The 6,000-nt window shown below is 41.6% G+C and overlaps 1 long non-coding RNA gene across 1 annotated transcript in view; it reads left to right on the top strand.

The window, feature by feature from the left end:
- The window catches only part of LOC307035204, a 29,105-nt gene that overhangs the window by 881 nt on the left and 22,224 nt on the right, over positions 1-6,000 (top strand). The window lies entirely within an intron of this gene.

The following is a 6,000-nucleotide window of genomic DNA, read 5'->3' as shown; positions in this document are numbered from 1 at the left end:
TACTTTATTAAGTATTTCAATATTTTGCTACTTTGTTCTTCTACTCCACTACAGTTCAGAGGTACATGCTGTACTTTCCTCCACTCCATGTATGTAATACCTTTAGTTACTTTACAGATGTGGATGAATGACGTGAAATATAATCAAGTGTTAAATCAGACTTTAGTTCCACCTGGAGTAAACCACAAGCTACCCTGCAGTATACAAAGTCATTCAAACTAGCTGCACCTTTACCAGCTTTGAGAACACTTTCAGGATCAATCATTATAAAACATATCATATCTATTATTCTGAAATGGACCAATCTGCACAATGACTACTTTTACTGTCCGCTACTTTAACTATATTTTGATGATAATACTTTTCTACTTTTACTTGAGGAAAATTTTGAATGCAGGACTTTTACTGTAACAGAGTATTCCTACACTCTGGGACTATACTTTTACTCAAGTACAAGATCTGAGTACTTCTACTTTTACTCTAGTACAAGATCTGTGTGCTTCTACTTTTACTCAAGTACAAGATCTGTGTGCTTCTACTTTTACTCGAGTACAAGACCTGAGTGCTTCTACTTTTACTCAAGTACAAGATTTGAGTACTTCTACTTTTACTCTAGTACAAAATCTGTGTGCTTCTACTTTTACTCAAGTACAAGACCCTGAGTGCTTCTACTTTTACTCAAGTACAATACCTGAGTACTTCTACTTTTACTCTAGTACAAGATCTGTGTGCTTCTACTTTTACTCAAGTACAAGATTTGAGTACTTCTACTTTTACTCTAGTACAAGATCTGAGTGCTTCTACTTTTACTCAAGTACAATACCTGAGTACTTCTACTTTTACTCTAGTACAAGATCTGTGTGCTTCTACTTTTACTCAAGTACAAGATTTGAGTACTTCTACTTTTACTCTAGTACAAGATCTGAGTGCTTCTACTTTTACTCAAGTACAAGATTTGAGTACTTCTACTTTTACTCTAGTACAAAATCTGTGTGCTTCTACTTTTACTCAAGTACAAGACCTGAGTGCTTCTACTTTTACTCAAGTACAATACCTGAGTACTTCTACTTTTACTCTAGTACAAGATCTGTGTGCTTCTACTTTTACTCAAGTACAAGATTTGAGTACTTCTACTTTTACTCTAGTACAAGATCTGAGTGCTTCTACTTTTACTCAAGTACAATACCTGAGTACTTCTACTTTTACTCTAGTACAAGATCTGTGTGCTTCTACTTTTACTCAAGTACAAGATTTGAGTACTTCTACTTTTACTCTAGTACAAGATCTGAGTACTTCTACTTTTACTCAAGTACAAGATCTGAGTACTTCTACTTTTACTCAAGTACAATATATATATATACTTATACCACCTCTGTTTATAGCCTATGAAAAAAAATATTAGAAATAGAAGGCTAACGTTAGCAGATAGTGACAATGTATGCTAGCTAGCTAGCTCAACGATTCCTTAAATAATATTGCCACAGAAAAACTTTTCAGTTCACATCACGCTCTGCCGCTCCGACAGGGAGCTCTGCTCTGAACACCTGAACGGCCCGTTCTAACAGCTGTTCACCAGCGGTCCAGTCTGTGCCACTGTGACTCCGGACGCACAGTTAATATTAACGAACGCACCCGTAGGTAATGTAGCTGCTGAAGCTAGACCATCATCTCGGAGCAGCAGAGCCTTATTATACATCCATGAGCAGAGCCGACAGGCAGGAAGACTCGAGCACACAGCTCGTACTTCATTATAATATATAAAAAAAGAACACCATGCGTGTCATGATGGCACATAACAGCTCACGGCCGCAGATTACTCCGGGTCCCAGACTCCCCCATACCCCAAAAATATTTTTATTGCAGATCTACATGAATCACAAGAACGATTTATTTTGGATTGAAAACGGCGAATTTCGCCGAAAGGTGTCAAGTTTGCATCACTGAACATAGACAGAGCACAACTGAAACATAACATCTGAGATGTAACAACATAATACACTTTTTGAGGATGCTTGGGATGTGAGGAGTGAGGGACACGGCTTAGAACGGGCGTGTCGCCTGGCAGGACAGGAGAGTGTGTGCACCAGTCTGCCTTGATCTATGAATTCATGTCCGTGACACTCACTGCTGCCCACAGCTGCTTTATAGAAGGAAATTCCTTCACTTCATGGAAGTGTTTTAACCACACACACCTCTACACACACATGACGGGTGTTATTTTCCCCATAAGGAACAAGTCGCTGCAAATTATCCCGCTTATTACACGGCCACATTCTCAACAAAGTAACGACATGACTCCCAATATTAATTTAAATGCTTTTATGGATTTAGAAAATGTTTTTATTGATTTAAAAAATAGTTGTATGTATTGATTTAAAAAATAGTTGTATGTATTGATTTAAATTGACATGCATCCGCTAAGAAAAATAGTCCGTTGTTACCGTTTTTTAAACAGTCTGAATGAAACGGCAGCTCTCAGCTGTGTATTTACACAACTAATGGCCCATCAACCAAAGCTCTCTCCCCCCCTCCCCCCTTGATCTTTCTTCTCCAGCAGCTAAATTAACTGTAGGTTACTCTGAGTGACAAGATTACAGACACAACACTGTCAATGCAAGTGACCCTCAGTTAGTTTACTTTTATGTTCAACTGCTAAATTCGTTACTGATAAAAAAGGTCTTCTACTGTACCTAATTACCTTAACACAAGAACCGCCAGAGGTTTTTGTATAGGCCTACCTAAACCCGTCAAATCCCGCTATCAGAATGCCATTTTTAACAACATAGGGTAGTACATAACACACTTTCAGGAAAAGTCACGGACTGGGAGACTTTAATATTTTATTGAAAAAAAGTTACATTGCACACACACAACACACATCACACAAATTGACCCGATTGGCGGTTCTAGTGTTAAATAAACTCTCTAATTAATGAAACCAGTTCAATACGCATTATTCTTATTCTTATCATTCTTTATGAGTGCAGAAATAGTCTTAAAATCAGATCTGTTTTTTTAAATGAAATCTGACGGTAGGCAGTTAGCTCTGATCACCTATGATAAATGCGCCGCACCTAATCGCTGGCCATTCAGCCACAGACACTGTTCGAAATGGGGGGGAGCTAGGGGGAGCTTGGCTCCCCCAAAGAGGGAGGGAGCTCCCCTGATGGCTGACTTTGAGATAAATAGGGGGTGCCCAAAACAATCGTGCATATTTGTGTCACACAGATTAGAAATGTTGAGTCTCTGTAAATAACAGTTTTTGAAATAAATAATAGTTATTGTTCATTACAGTTTCTGAATATTTGTTTTATATTTGTGAATATGTCTGGGTGTTGCCATCTGTGGTTATGGCGGTGATGCCAGCGCGGTATTTGAAATGTTCATATTGATATTTTCTTAACTCTGGCTTTGTAATAAAAAATATGGCAAAACGAAAACAGCCAAGCGTCACAGCTTTTGGATTCATAAGCAAAGAAGCGAAGGAGTCTAAAAATGACAACGTGAACGGAAAACAACTTTTAGTTGGCCGGCTGTAAGCGGCGTTAGGGTCAAGCTTGACAGCTCCACACTGAGGGAGAGGCCTGCCGATGCGGAGCCTGAAGAGGCTTCAACAACGGCCACATCCGCCGGCATAGTCACACCGTCTGTATTAGTAGAAGAGTGTTTTTATAGCAATTGATCGCATCCGCGCTGCTGCGCCAGTCAACAGAGCGTGCCTGTGACATATTTAGTAGCAGGATGTGGTCTGAAAAATAGGGCTCCCCGAAAGCAAATGGGTAATTCGAAAACTGACAGAGCTCCCTCTATACAAATCAAACTGTAGACGGTGTGAAAGCACCTATTGTTTTAAATAATGGTCGGAATGTGACCTGTGAGCCTTCTGAATTACCGTGGGACAGCACATTCTAAACTAAAATGTTCAATCAATAAAGACGTCTTATCTTATCTTAATAATATCTTCATATTAATAATAATAATAATAATAATAATAATAATTAAAGCTGCGAGCAGCGTTGAGCGGGTCTTCGGCTGTTGTCCGCACGTCGACGTCAGGCAGATGTCTCGAGGACTCGGCCGTTGGCAAACGTGGGAAGTTTCAGGCCGATCGGACAACGTACACAGGAGTTACAGCAGTATCACAAACATTGTGTTTGATGGGGAGTGATCTGTCGCCATGGCAACGGAATTTGATGACACCCCATAATACGCCTAGATGTGTTGAGGGCTGCATCGTTATCAAACCTGTGAAGTTTTGGGCCGTTTGGAGCTAGTTAACTGGAGTTATGAGAGAACCGTGTTTCACGGCGACCATTTAGTTACCATAGCAATGACATTTGACGAAATCTCAAAACTGACACATATATGTCTCGAGGGGTTGACCGTTAGCACACATGTGAAATTTGAACACTTTTTGAACATTTAAACAGGAGTTTTAGCAATATCGTGCTTAACGGCGAGGGATGCGTTACCATGGCAACAGCTTTTGAGGAAAACTCACTATTGTCATATTCAGGTGTTGAGGGCCGGACCATCAACTGTCATCTGAAGTGTGGTGCGGTTTGGACGATTTTCCATGGAATTAAGAGAACATTGTGTTTTATGGCGAGGGATGCGTTGCCATGGCAACGGCATATGATGACATCCCCTAATTGACATAGAGCTGTTGAGGGCCTGACCATTAATGATAGTCTGAAGTCTGGTGACGTTTGGACGATTTTCCATGGAGTTATGACAATACCGGGTATTTTGGCGAGGGATGCGTTGCCATGGCAACAGCTTTTGAGGAAAACTCACTATTTTCACAGTGAGGTGTTGAGGGCCGGACCATTAACTGTGATCTGAAGTCTGGTGCCGTTTGGACGATTTTCCATTGAATTACGACAACATTGTGTTTTTTGGCGAGGGATGCGTTGCCATGGAAACGGCATATGAAGACATCGCATAATTGGCGTAGAGCTGTTGAGGGCCGGACCATTAGCCATCATCTGAAGTCTGTTGCCGTTTGGACGATTTTCCATTGAGTTAACACAACACCGTGTTTCATGGCGAGGGATCTGTCGCCATGGCAACGGCATATGATGACACCCCATAATGGAGTTAGAGCTGTTCAGGGCCTGACCGTCAGCCATCATATGAAGTCTGGTGCCGTTTGGACGATTTTCCATTGAGTCAACAGAACATCGGGTATTTTGGTGAGGGATGCGTTGCCATGGCAACAGCTTTTGAGGAAAACTCACTATTGTGACATTGAGGTGTTGAGGGCCGGACCATTAACTGTGATCTGAAGTCTGGTGCCGTTTGGACCATTTTCCATTGAGTTAAGACAACATTTGGTTTTATGGAGGGGGATGCGTTGCCATGGAAACGGCAAATGATGACATCCCATAATTGGCATAGAGCTGTTTAGGGCCTGACCATCACCCATCATATGAAGTCTGCTGGCGTTTGGACGATTTTCCATTGAATTACAACAACATAGAGTTGTATGGCGAGGGATGCGTTGCCATGGAAACGGCATACGATGACATCCCATCATTGGCATAGAGCTGTTTAGGGCCTGACCATCACCCATCATATGAAGTCTGGTGCCGTTTGGACGATTTTCCATTGAGTTAACAGAACATCATGTTTTTTGGCGAGGGATTCGTTGCCATGGAAACGGCATACGATGAGATCTCAGATTTCATGTAGAGCTGTTGAGGCATTCACCGGTGATATAAAAGTGAAGATTGGGGGACGATGGGACCGTGTCCATTGGAGTTACAGCGACACCGTGTGTTATAGCGAGGGATCCGTTGCCATGGTAACGCCATATTAAGTAACATCAGATTTGACGTAGAGCTGTTCAGGGCCGCAGTGTTAATCATCATGTGAATTTTGGTGGCGTTCTGAGCATGTCAGTTTGAATTATGACATCATCGTGTTCCATGGCGAGGGATGGCCTAGCATCGAGCGAACGCGAAATTTGGCGCCAAATCACGGCTGCGCCGTGCGAAA

Source organism: Notothenia rossii (genome assembly GCF_949606895.1).
Source record: "Notothenia rossii genome assembly, chromosome: 4".
Classification (NCBI taxonomy): domain Eukaryota; kingdom Metazoa; phylum Chordata; class Actinopteri; order Perciformes; family Nototheniidae; genus Notothenia; species Notothenia rossii.
The sequence above is the reverse complement of the archived record's forward strand: the minus strand, read 5'-3'. Positions and strand labels throughout refer to the sequence as shown.